At 41.0% G+C, this 14,333-nt stretch overlaps 1 long non-coding RNA gene across 1 annotated transcript; it reads right to left on the bottom strand.

Annotated features, from left to right (window-relative positions):
* Nucleotides 1–9,022: 9,022 nt before the first annotated feature.
* Nucleotides 9,023–9,618, bottom strand: LOC126619931 (uncharacterized). Its single transcript, XR_007622188.1, has 3 exons — nt 9,540–9,618; nt 9,304–9,359; nt 9,023–9,205 (listed from the first exon to the last, which is right to left on the bottom strand). It is a non-coding gene; the product is annotated as an uncharacterized LOC126619931 (long non-coding RNA).
* Between the last annotated feature and the right edge of the window lie 4,715 nt (nt 9,619–14,333).

Genomic DNA, 14,333 nt, shown 5'->3' with positions numbered 1-14,333 from the left:
GATCAAAAGGCACTACACAACATAAATTCGCTGCAGTCTTTTGCACAACCCCACAAGGTAAAGGTGACGCACTGGAACAAGCTCTAAGCAGCAGCGGCAAAGAGCCCATGGCAAGCAGCAAGGTCAATATGCACGGCAATGTCCCCCACCGAGGAAAGTTGTGACCAAAAGGCACTACACAACATAAACTCGCTGCAGTCTTTTGCACAACCCCACAAGGTAAAGGTGACGCGAGGAAAGTTGTGACCAAAAGGCACTACACAGCATAAACTCGCTGCAGTCTTTTGCACAACCCCACAAGGTAAAGGTGACGCACTGGAACAAGCTCTAAGCAGCAGCAGCAAAGAGCCTATGGCAAGCAGCAAGGTCAATGAACACGGTAACGTCCCCCACCGAGGAAAGTTATGATCAAAATGCACTACACAGCATAAACTCACTGCAGTCTTTTGCACAACCCCATAAGGTAAAGGTGACGCACTGGAACAAGCTCCAAACAGCAGCGGCAAAGAGCCTATGGCAAGCAGCAAGGTCAATATGCACGGCAATGTCCCCCACCGAGGAAAGTTGTGACCAAAAGGCACTACACATCATAAACTCACTGCAGTCTTTTGCACAACCCCACAAGGTAAAGGTAACGCACTGGAACAAGCTCCAAGCAGCAGTGGTAAAGAGCCCATGGCAAGCAGCAAGGTCAATATGCACGACAATGTCCCCCACCGAGGAAAGTTATAACCAAAATGGCACTACACAACATAAACTTGCTGCAGCCTTTTGCACAACCCCACATGGCAAATGTGACACACTGGAACAGGCTCCAAGTGGCATCGGCAAAGAGGGCAGCTATAAGACGGTCATTCAAAGCACGCTACAGTAGCAAAGAAACCCAAATGCCATGCAATCGCATTACGCAACCCCGCAACGATTACGCAAGCAGCTTTTTACACTACACGGCGACGTCACCACCAAGGGAAAACTGTGACCAAAAGGCATTACACAGCGAAGCCCCATTGCAGTCTCTTGCACAGCACCACACGGCAGCGCACCACCGAGGGAAAACTGTGATCAAAAGGCACTACACAGCGAAACCCCGTTGCAGTCTCTTGCACAAACCCTAGGCAGTAGAAAGCACAGACATGCCCACATCTTGCTCACTCCAAATACCACGTCTCTGAAAGCTTCATGAGGGTTCCAACATTATGCTCTGCCTTCTCCAAAATTAAAGATTCCTAGCATCACATCAAATAAAAAAATAATAATAATGTTTTATTAGAAAAAAAATACATATGTTTTATGTATTTAAAAAAAAAAAAGGGATTTCTTTTACATACATATACATACAAATATATATATATATATATATATGTATGTATGTATGTATATCCATCAGCAGCAAGCCTCTCAAAAGGAGGCCATCCAGGCCCAAGTGGCAGCCTCCAAGCCCACTTCCTTATCTGCCGACAGTAGATCTCCGTCGGGTAGGTTAGTCTCAACGGTGCAGACCCATCATCAAGGCCCTCGCCTCCGATCTCGACGCAGCAGAGTAGTGGATAAACTCCATCGCCCAGTCTGTCTCTTCCACCGTTGCTACACACGGTGCGCACACCCGGAGCAAGTGGACATTCTTCTAGCCCACGTTCCTTGTCAACGAAAAGAAGACCTCCTCCTTACCATCACCATCTTCAACTTCAGTTTCAATCTCATGATCTCCACCACCATTTTGTCGCCTGCTCACGAAGATGGGTGCAGCGTCATCACCGACGAGGTTGCGGAGCTGAGAGAACGCACGGCAAGGAGCGAGGTTCAAGGCAGGCGTCGGAGATGTCAAGTACATGGACGAAAGAGGGGTCAACACCGGTGTTTTGGAACTGGTAGTCGAAGAACTTCTCAAGAAAGGTGATGACGTGTGGCTCCGGGGATCTGTACTGATGCATCCGACGCTTATGCTGGAATCCACCGGTCAAACTGGCTGCGATGCTATGACATTAGCGGGTGTTGATGGAGGTGTAGTGTTGCTGCTGCTTTGTTCACCCATTTCCTTCGCGCTGTGGGCGATTGACTCCGAAAGTTTACTTCAATTGAAGCCTTGGAAGTAGCGGTCCGCAATAGGTAGCATATGGGTTTGTTGGAGGAGGAGACATCCACTCATCCGAGCATCGTTTCTTACCTGCACAACTAAAACTAAAGATATAGCAGCCAGGTCCTCCAAAACGATCGACGGAAGGAGAAAAGGGGATTAAGGCGTTGTAGCTGTAGAGGCCGTATAGCAAGGAGATCTTAGAATCTTTGGATAGCTACTGTGATCGCTCAACCTCGGGTGGAATTCGACCCAAGAACTTGTTTCCGTAGAGAAGAAGCTTCTGAACGTCGGAGAAGTTGCCGTTGGTGAGCGGAAGAGACCTAGAAAGTCGGTTACTAGAGAGACTAATCTGGCCCAAATTCCCCAAGATTGTATCCGTCTGCAATCGCCTTTGGAAGCTCTCCGTGCCCTTCACTTCTGCTGGTGAATCTCAACTTGAGCATCATGTGGCGGCGATTGCGACACATGTGTGGTATGCGTGAACCAGTTGGTGGCGAATATGAACGAAGCAAGGGAATGACCACAACTGCTTTGTCTTCTCCTTTGCATGGCTGAAGCGCCAGTGCTCCGAAGCTCTGCTTCTTCTGCCTATCATCTGCTAGCACCAACACTATATATATATATATATAAATAAATAAATGAATAAATAATTTATTATAAAGGATCATGGTGGAATCCGTTAGCCTTTTTTTTTTTTTTTAAAAGAAGAATAAATAAAATAAAATAAAATAAAATAAAAGGAAAAGCAAAGCAATGGTGGCCGGCCATATAAAAAAAAATTATTGTAAAGGTTTTGGGTGCTCCACTTACCGTGTTTTGATTGTTTCAAAACCAGGCTGGAAAGAATGAGAAATAATAAAAAAAAAATTTGGTGGAGTCTTGGTGCCTTTGGCACCATGTGAAAAAAAGAATTAAAAAAAAAAAAAATGGTGGAGCAGCACCATGTGAATATATATATATACACACACACACTGCATTGAATGAAAGAAAGCTTATTTATTTACTTCCCTGAAAATTTACAAAAATGTACATTTTACATCAGTAAAAAAAAAAGAAAAAAAAAGAGCAAACAGGAGGGAGCCTTCACGAAGGTTGCTCGTGTGAAACCTCACCACTCGGCGAAGCTCCAGGAAGAAAAGGCGCTGAAGGTTGACTGTTCGGCACCTCATCACTCGGCGGAACCCCAGGAGAAGAAGGCACCGAAGGTTGATCATTTGGAGCTTCATTATGCAGTACAGCCCTAGAAGACGAAGGCAAATGCTATTGGAACAAACCCACAAACCTCCGATGATCAAGTAAAATATGACCATCAGATTCCTGCATCTGGTCAATCTTCCTCTTCATGTTTGTAGCATAGCTATGTTCGAGCCTGTGCAACTGTTTATTCTTATGCTTGAGCCCTCTAATCTCCTGTTTGAGACTCATCACCTCAGCCGCCAATGATTCAACTTGACGGGTTCAAGCAAATAGACGTTGGGCCATATTAGACACAGAACGTGCACACTGCACACTGAGTACCAAAGAATCTTTAACAGCCAACTCATCAGACCGTTTGGAAAGTAGTCTGTTATCTTTGGGAGTGACAAGGTTCCGGGCCACCACCGCAGCGGTCATATCATTCTTCATCATCGAATCCCCAACGGTAAGAGGACCAGTAGGGGATATGAAGGATGGGCGCCATATGTTGTCTGGAGAAGGCAGGACTATCTCTTCATCAAGGTTCAAGTCAAAACGACAGTCGGAGGGTCCAGACATTTTCAAAGGTGTTGAAGAAAGAAGAGGTCAGACAAATCAAGTTCTTAGAAGTGCAAGAATGGAGTTTCTACAAGCGAAAATTCAAGTGTGCTTTGAAACGAACTGCGTGCCTCTATAAAAATCAGCACTCGACGGGATTTCAGAGATCGAAGAGGCGGGCTCAGAATTCGAAGAGGCCAATTCAAAAATCGAAGAGGCAAGCTCAAAATCGGAGAAGCATCTTGCTTTTCCAGACACGTCAGCACCCATCACACGCAAACTCAGCTTTGCGGAAATCACGGGCAATTTGTCGAAGCGCCGATCCCAGATATCGAAGAGGCGCCAGTCTTTTTCAGCCTCGTCAACACCTGTCACATGCACATTCAGCTTGGTGGAAATTATGGACAATTTGTCGAAGATTTATGATGAAGAAGAAAACACGTGAAGCCATACTGATCAATCACTCAATGGTTGCCGACACGAGTGAAAAAATAGTACCTCTACAGGTATTAAAAAACTTCCTATAACTGTCCACCTTCACCCTCCATAGCAAGGCAGACATACATAACCTTTCTTCATCTCCGAGAATGCCTTCCCAACGAAGCCTCTCGAGTCACTCAGTGTTTCTTATTCCTTGGGGTACCTTTGCAAACAAATGACACCAAAGCAAAAGTATCTCATATCACCAGGGTAGAAAGCAAGAGTATCTCATATCATGCTTTCTCCCCGTCCTTTCCTTTGTCCTTGTTCTTACCTGCAAAGATAAGGATAAAGAAAACAATATGTCGGAACCTCCACTCAAACTCGGGTAAGGAATCGACTACCTGGAACCCTTCCCTGATTGCCTACCTAGCACTGCTCTCGAAGTACCCATTATCTCAACATCTTATGCTTCCAGAGAAGATACCACATCTGCCAGAAGAACATATAAGGCAAGGGAAAATGATACATTGAAGCATATAAAGACAAGCACAACAAAGCACGTGCCGATTCATCTGCTACTTCTTCAAAATCAAAAGTATCTCATATCATCAGGGTTGCGATCACTCTGGGTGGATGACTCGTTTTGACCCTCAAATTCTTGGGTCGACTCGCTAGGTGTTGTGGGCTGCACGTGCCGATTCACCACCCTTGAATCAAATCCTTAAAGATCAAGTCACTAACTGGAAAAATAGCCCATCAATCTTGAAGATCATACCGTTAACCAAACTGCTCAGGTGTGAATTAGAAAGATTGAACAAAGCAACAAGTCGTCACCTTTACCTCATGCCTGCTTGCCATGTGTTCGAGTCAACCTTCAAGAATCAAGCCTCAACGGCCCTGGAAGAAAGCTTCCAGTCAAATTCAAGATCAAGCCCCGACAGCCCTTGAGGAAATCACAAGTCCGATTCAAGCTCAAGCGTCCACCACCCTTGAATCAAATCCAGTTTAAGAATAAGATGAGGAAAGTCAACAATTGGAGGAATCCAGAAAATCTTCCAACCCAGTTCAAGATCAAAGCTGTGGAAAGTCAACAAGGCGCAAAAAACAATACGTGCCAATTCATCCACTACCAAAGCCAAAGATCATCTACCACTTGAAGCTCATTGTGGTCCAAATTTCAACCTTCAAGATCAAGTCTCGACGGTCCTTGAAGAAATCTCAAGCCCAATTCAAGATCAAGCCTCAACGGCCTTTGAAGAAATCTCCAACCCAATTCAAGATCAAGCCTCGACGACCCTTGGATCGACATCTACATTAAGGGACTTCAAAACGCATCTCCTACACGTGACAAGCACATGTATACGACGTGCCTTGAAGTGGGGGCATTTGTAGACATCGAAATATCGGTAAATAAATGTTGACCGATAAATCAAAGTTTCAACGCTCATGTATTACATAAATTTTACACGTAGCGTGTGTCTAAACAAAAAATTGAAATAAGTTGGAAAAGTCATCAAACATGACATGTGTCAATGCCCGGCAGAAATGATTTATTTCATCTGATTATTTAATCCCAAAAATCAAGTTTTGGAATTCTATAAATAGAAGCCAATTTCATTCATTTTGAAAGGAACCAAAATCATTAGGCAAAATTCTTGAAGCTCTGAAGCTCTAAAACTCCGAAGCTTTCAAGCAGCCAGGTTCCCGAAGAATCAAGAAAGCTCTCTTCGTTCTTCGTTCTTTGTTCATCGTTCATCCTAAGATCAAGCCCCAACGGCCCTTTGGATCAACAATCATCCACCAATTCAAGATCAAGCCCCGACGGCCCTTGAAGAAAGTGTTCTTCGTTCTTCGTTCATCGTTCTTCCAAGATCAAGCCCCAACGGCCCTTTGGATCAACAATCATCCACCAATTCAAGATCAAGCCCCAACGGCCCTTGAAGAAAGTGTTATTCGTTCTTCGTTCATCATTATTCCAAGATCAAGCCCCGACGACCCTTGGATCAACAATCCACCAATTCAAGATCAAGCCCCAACGGCCCTTTGGATCAACAACATCAACAAATCCACACATCCAACCGTTCTTCAAGATCAAGCCCAAAAGCCCTTGAAGATCCGTTCATCACTGTTCTTCAAGATCAAGCCCACAAGCCCAAAAGCCCTTGAAGATCCGTTCATCACCGTTCTTCAAGATCAAGCCCAAAAGCCCTCGAAGATCCGTTCATCACTGTTATTCAAGATCAAGCCCAAAAGCCTTTGAAGATCTGTCAATCACTGTTCTTCAAGATCAAGCCCAAAAGCCCTTGAAGATCTGTTCATCACCGTTATTCAAGATCAAGCCTCAACGGCCCTTGAAGAAACTTTCAACGGTTCATCCAAGATCAAGCCTCGACGGCCCTTGGATCAATCGCACATCCACAAATCAACACCTTACGGAGATTGAATCAGATGATCAAATTTAAGAGAGATTGTAACCCCAAAATCATCAAATACAAAATATTATTTTGTACACGTTGTTCTTGTCTCTTTCCTTTCAGGAAATTTTCGTATTCACACCTACATCATAAGGAAGAAATAATTTAAAATACTTCCACTAGTGGATACCACAAAATTGTAAGGAAGAAATAATTTAGTTTTGGAACCATTCATTAAGGTCTACAAAAGGTGATTTAATTTGCAGTTTCTACCTCCCAATCTGATTAAGAGATGGGAAAAAAGTTGTTGACTTTGTGCGACGAAGACCAGCGTTGCGCAAAACTATTTTGCACAATGAAGGTGGGCAATCGTCGCACAATGTTGGGAAAAAAATAGTAAAGCATTATGGTTTGGCGCCAAAATCTTGTGCGACGCACAGGACGGGTCGCGTAAATGGCACTTGTGTCGCGCAAAACAATTTTGTGCGACGCCAGTCTTCGTCACGCAAAAGCCGTTTGCGCGACGTTTTGTGTTTAGCGTTGCACAACCATACTTTGGGTGACCAAATTTGCTCCGTTGCACAAGTTGCTGTCGCGCAAATATGTTTTTGTACTAGTGCGTACACTATGCTTTTATTTCATCTTCATATTAATTACTAACCGGGAATGAATTGTTAACTAATCAAAGGATGATAGTTAAAGAATAACTAATTGTATTTATAAAAGGGAATTATTATTAACGTTCAAAAAATCTTATTTTGCAATTCAAACATTTTATAATTATAATAAAAAATACACTTGTAAAAAATGCAGAATGTGATTTTTGGAGACGTAATAATTGTTCCTTTATAAAAACCTAATTTAGAACAAATATGAAAGTAATAAACAAACACGAAAGCAATCTTGAACCCTAGTAGAAAATAGCACAACAAAAATGACCACTGCGCATAATAAATTATCTGTGCCATTTGAGGCCAAAAAGCACCAACAATTGTGCTCATAGACCAATAGCAACAGTGCATCAACTAAATTTGTATATGTGCCCTCTATGGTGTCACCATTGCTAAAAGGGCACAATACACTGTTTGATGCTCAAAGAGGCAGGACTATTTGTGCCTGTCTCTGACAACTTTATCAGAAGACCTTTTCTGGCCATATTGACAATTATATTATAATTGTGCCAACAAGAATTAAATATAAAAAAAAAATCAAAATTTAAAAAACTGAAACTGAATTGAGGAAATGCAAAAATTTAAATTTTCATAAAATGAAAACAGCCTACAACCATGAAACGGAAAGTAAGCACAAACCATGTTAAGCACCATGTAAGTACATATCAAGAAAATTCTAAACTTCAGAAAGCTACAAAAAGATAGTATAAGATCTTTAATTTGGGAACTCAACATAACAAAGTCAAATATAATTGAGGAAATAAAGATATGCAGAGATGTACTTACACTGAGAGAGCAGAGCAGTTGGAGACCTAAACTTTACAGATTCAAATCTCCTCTTCTTAGAATTAACATGCATTGTACCCTTAAAAATGTTAAAACTACATCTTCAGAAATAGAATAAAACAAATTTGAAATTTGGAATTACAAAAACCATAAACGCTTAACCCATCTTCCTTTCAAAGTTCTACAAATTTATCTTAGACCCTGCTTCCTATTACACCACAAACACGCCAAATAAGTACTTTACTTAAAAATTCAAAATTCAATTCTCATCATTATTTGTTTAACCCATTAAAAATAAAACTCAAATTAAGGAAACAAATGAATAGATATGATATCAACACCCTTAGCAAGAGTAAGGTAATAGGAATTTCATAAGTCATAACAATGAATTGTAGCTGGATTCTTAACAGTTGCTAAATACTAGCTTTCTTACAGCTTACATACAGTTTGACAAAGCTAAAAGCTAGTTGGAAATTAACAGCATCATATCAAGCAATTTGACGAGAGCATGCAAAAGCTAGTTGGAAATAAAATTAACTATAAAGGGAAGATTAGGAGAAAATTTGGAAAAGACTTGAACAAATAAATCATTTGCCACCTCCAGTACCAGGGCAATTTTGACAACAACATATCAAAGTACTACCAATGCCAGTTCATTTGATAGAGATGGAAGAGGAAGCAAGAAGGGGCTGAGAGGATAATGCAGGACTTATGGGTGTTGCAGAAGCTGCAGAGACAGAGAAAAGGAAGGAGGAAGCAGATCAAGCCCGAAGTTCCAAACGGGATGAAGAAAGTATCATCTATAGTCTGGAAATCTCATTCGTTTAGCAGACTTATTTACCATATTTACTTTGACACGATCAATCAAAATTAAAAGGTTCAATTCACAGTTAATAAGTTATGCATCAAACCGCACGCAGAAGGAAACAAACACTAAAGCTGGATGCCATGCCACATTGCCACTAAGAAAACAATGTTATATATTTGAAAGAAAATGGATGAACTGTAAAGTGACTATAACTTACAGAACAATATCCATATGCCGAGGAGCATAATGTCCACCGCCTAATCCAAGAAGAACTTTATTCTTACCCTTCTCCCTAGAGCTCCAATAATATAGAAAATGAAGTTAGAGAAGCATCAAACTTTGGTTAAAATTGCAAACAAAGACATGAGCTTTTCATGAAAATCAATATACCCGTTCCAGTTTCCAAAAGCAGCTCCCCCTCCAAGCCCAAGTCCTTCCCAAACTAACTGCAAGCACAGAAATTGCCACCAATTTATTCTCATGAGTTGTTTGTTTTGTTAAACTTTACAAGCTCAGGGAAAACCAGAAACATTACGAAGAGAGGAAAAGTATTTATTAAAAAAACCAATAGTAGGACGTATCAATGACTTGCTCAAATGATTGAAATTGGTAGTTGTCTACTTAACTAGAGCCATAACTTGTGCTGCATTTTGCCTCTTCCAGTACTCATCCGTATTGCCTATATCAACCAAGTAACATCAAAAAACAATAAACCCCCAAATGCATAGTAAAAAATACGAAAACCCATGTCACATATAGAAACTTCAGATTGAATAACAGCTTTCCAAAGCCAAATATACCATTGGCTAATACATTAATTAGTACATATACAACTCAATATTTGTTAATTCATAAAAATAGCCAATCACCTTCCAGTCTAAACCTATTCGAAGTGACAGCAGGTCACTTTCCATTCGAAGCAAAAATGGTCATGTTTGAATCTGAACCAGATCAAATCCCCTTTTGATTATAACCCAAAAGAGAAAAAAGCTCAATTCCCTTGTGTTTCAAACGAACCCTAACTCTAACCCTAACCCTAAAATTAATCAATGTCAACAAGACTATACAAATAAACGAACAACTTCACAGTATATTCGTTCAATCATACATTCCAACACATTCATACATAAGCCAACTGTGCTTCGAAAGGGTTCAACATATTTTGTGTCATTTGACATTTGCTACAATGTGCCTCGACACCTTGCCCTTATTCTCACCAACTAGGTGATGAAATGTGAATAAGGAACTCATCTTCATGCCACTAACCAGGTGATAAAATGTACAACCCGTACCCTCCTTCATGCCACCAACCAGGTGATGAAATGTACAACCCGTACTCTAATATCATTTGGCAACTTGCCACTCATGCCACCAACCAGGTGAAGAAGGAACTCATCTTCATACCACCAACCAGGTGATGAAATGTACAACCCATACTCTAATATCATTTGGCAACTTGCCACTTATGCCACCAACCAGGTGAAGAAAGAACTCATCTTCATGCCACTAACCAGGTGATGAAATGTACAACCCGTACTCTTATTCATGCCACCAACCAGGTGATGAAATGTACAACCCGTACTCTAATATCATTTGGCAACTTGCCATTCAAGCCACCAACCAGGTGATGAAATGTACAACCCCGTACTCTAATATCATTTGGCAACTTGCCACTCATGCCACCAACCAGGTGAAAAAGGAACTCATCTTCGTGTCACCAACCAGGTGATGAAATATGATGAAAGGTGATGAAGGAACTCACCTTCGTACCACCAACCAAGTGATGAAAGCAACTCACCATTCATTCCACCTACCAGAAGACGAGTGGTAGAACTTGTACATGTGAACTCCTAGCATTCACAAATAATAAAAAACCCTCAAGCTTAACAACTCAACTAGGGGAGCACTTATGCCCAACAAAAGTTATAGTCACCAACAATGTCTTATTGCAAGCCAACAACAAGTTCAGTGCATGGCATACGAATATCAAGTTATTCAGCCCTCTTGCATCTACTTCAAACATTTCCCCTCTGTAACAATGCAAACACTACAACTCGTAGAAAACTTCACACACTCTTGATCAAGACAGTGTGAAGCAAAACCAATTTATGGTGCCAACAAGAGCTTCATCAATGGAGGGCAACCACATCTCAAAAGCTTCACACACTCTTGATCAAGATATTGTGAAGCAAAACAAATTTATGGTGCTAACAAGAGCTTCATCAATGGAGGGCAACCACAATTCTCAAAAGCTTCACACATTCTTGATCAAGATAGTGTGAAGCGAAACCAATTTATGGTGCCAACAAGAGCTTCATCAAAGGAGTTCAACCAAAATTCTCAAAAGCTTCACACACTCTTGATCAAGACAGTGTGAAGCAAAACCAATTTAAGGTGCCAACAAGAGCTTCATCAATAAAGGGCAACCATAATTCTCAAAAACTTCACACACTCTTGATCAAGACAGTATGAAGCAAAACCAATTTATGGTGCCAACAAAAGCTTCATCAATGAAGGGCAACTACAACTCGTAGAAAGCTTCACACACTCTTGATCAAGACTGTTCGAAGCAAATTCAATTTATATGGTTTGTCTAAACCTTCGACTACTACAAGGTGTGGCTTGCATCACAATCTCTTGCTCAACAGTGTGGAAGCAAAATTTGTATATGTTGTCTCTCCCACATTTTCAAATTTCTAGTTTCCCAAAAAAAAAAAAGGAAAATTCAACAAATTTCTAATTTTCCAAAAAAAAAAGAAAGAAGGGAAATTCAACAAAGCTTTATCAACGGAGGACAACTACAAATTCTCAAAAGCTTCACACTATCTTGATCAAGATGGTGTGAAGCAAAATCAATTCATGGTACCCAACAAAGCTTCACCACAAAAGCTTCACCAACAAAAGCTTCATCAATGGAGGACAATTACAAATTCTCAAAAACTTCACACTATCTTGATCAAGATAGTGTGAAGCAAAATCAATTCATGGTACCTAACAAAAGCTTCAACTCCAAAGCTTCACCTACAAAGCTTCAACTCCAAAGCTTCACCTACAAAGCTTCACCTACAAAAGCTTCACCAACAAAAATGCTTCAACACAAAAGCTTCACCTACAAAACTTCAACTCCAAAGGTTCACCTACAAAGCTTCAACACAAAAACTTCACCTACAAAAGCTTCACCCACAAAAGCTTCACCCACCACAAAAACTTCACCCACAAAAGCTTCACCCACCACAAAAGCTTCACCAACAAAAGCTTCACCCACCACAAAAGCTTCACCTACAAAAGCTTCACACTATCTTGATCAAGATAATGTGAAGCAAAATCAATTCATGGTACCCAACAAAGCTTCAACCTCAAAGCTTCACCTACAAAGCTTCAACACCAAAGCTTCACCTATAAAGCTTAAAAATATACATATATATATATATATATATATATTATTTATGGAAATTCGATAATTCAAAAATTCTGAAATTCAAAAAAAAAATCGAAAAAACAAATTAAAAAAAAAATTACCTAGGCCTCATCTTCTTTGGGCCTAACAACTTTCATAACAAATATATATGAAGAAGGAATTTTGGGCTACCACTTAGAAATAAATGTCTCATTCGTCAACTCCCTCGACCGGAGACTTGGAGGACTCCTACCATATGCTACTGCACCTTGATACTCGGAAGTCTCACGACCACTCAGTGACTTGGATTTTTCAAGTCTCCAACCGAGAAGTTTTCCTCACTCGGGAAATTAAGAGAGCACTACCTCAACATACATGTTTCACTCTCAAAGCTTTAACAAAAGAAAAAAAATTCAAAGAACATAGTGAAGAAGACCTTGGTGTATTTAACACAATACGTTGAAATGAAGCAAAACTTGTTTATTGATATATCCGATAAGTTACAAATATGTACATATACATGAATCAAAATAAACAAACAAGAGGGAGCCTTCACAAAGGTTGCTTAGGAAAAGTCTCAGCAGTCGGCAGAGCCCCAGAAAGAGAAGGCACCAGAGGGTGATTATTCGGAGCCTCAGTACTAGGCAGAACCTTAGAAGAATGAGGCATCAAAGGTTGATCATTTGGAGCTTCATTACACGGTACAACCCTAGAAGATGAAGGCAATAAATGCCTTTGGAACAAACCCACAAACCTTTGATGATCAAGTAAAATTTGGCCATCAGATTCCTGTAGCTGGTCGAGCTTTTTCTTCATGTTTGTAGCATAGTTATGTGCGAGCCTGTGCAACTGTTTATTCTCATGCTTGAGCCCTCTGATATCCTGTTTGAGACTTATCACTTCAGCCAATAATGATTTAACTTGACGAGTTCGAGCAAATAAACGTTGGGCCATATTAGACACAGAACCTGCACATTGAACACTGAGAACCAGAGAATCCTTAACAGCTAACTCATCAGACCGTTTGGAAAGTAGTCTATTATCTTTGGGAGTGAGAAGGTTTCTGGCCACCACCGCAGCTGTCATATCATTCTTCATCACAGAGTCCCCAAAGGTAAGAGGACCGGTAGGGGATAAAAAGGATGTGCGCCATATGTTGTCTTGAGAGGGCATAGTTGCCTCTTCACTAAAGTTCAAGTTAAAACGATGGTTGGATGGGCCAGATATTCTCAGAAATGAGGTGCAATAAATCTCTGAAGTAAAAAAATAAGGGGAAAATTCCTACAAGCAATAACTCTCTGAACGTACTTCTTGCACACAATTGGTGCCCCTATAAAAGAAAGGGCAACAAGGCCGATGGTTCAAAAATTGAAGAGGCACCACTCTCCTGATTTCGAGAAGCAGATTTTCCTGAGTAAAATATGTCGACAATCCCCACACACAATATCAGCTCCTCGGGTACCACAGATAACTTTGCCAAAGATCTCTAACAAAGTTTAGATACATAAATTTTGAAGGTCCAGCTACCCTACTATTACCCATAAGGGTAAAGGAACATCACCACTGCTTGATAACTGGAAAGTCTCTATGTGTGTCAACCTCCATGCTCCGTGGCAAGGCAGATTGGCAAAAAGGCCCAACCTTTACTCACATTCGAGAAAACACTCCCAACAGGATTGTTTGCTCAAAAATCGAAGAGGCACAGCTCTCCGAATCTCGAAAGCCAGACTCCTAACATGATTACTTGCTCAAAAATCGAAGAGGCACCACCCTCCGAATCTCGAGAGCCAAACTCCCAACAGGATTACTTGCTTAAAAATCGAAGAGGCATATCTCTGCGAATCTCGAAAGTCACCCTCCATATCTCTGCGCCACTCCTCACGTAGTCAAAGCATGGTACAAGGTTGGAGCTCACCTGGCCACATGTTATGGCATGAGCAACGCTCACCGCCATGCACAAGGCCACCACCAAAGCAAGGTTGATCACTGCAGAGCTAGCCATAACGAATTAATTAGGATGTGG

Source organism: Malus sylvestris, chromosome 4 (genome assembly GCF_916048215.2).
Source record: "Malus sylvestris chromosome 4, drMalSylv7.2, whole genome shotgun sequence".
NCBI classification, from domain to species: Eukaryota; Viridiplantae; Streptophyta; class Magnoliopsida; order Rosales; family Rosaceae; genus Malus; species Malus sylvestris.
This window is presented reverse-complemented; position numbering and strand designations above follow the sequence as displayed.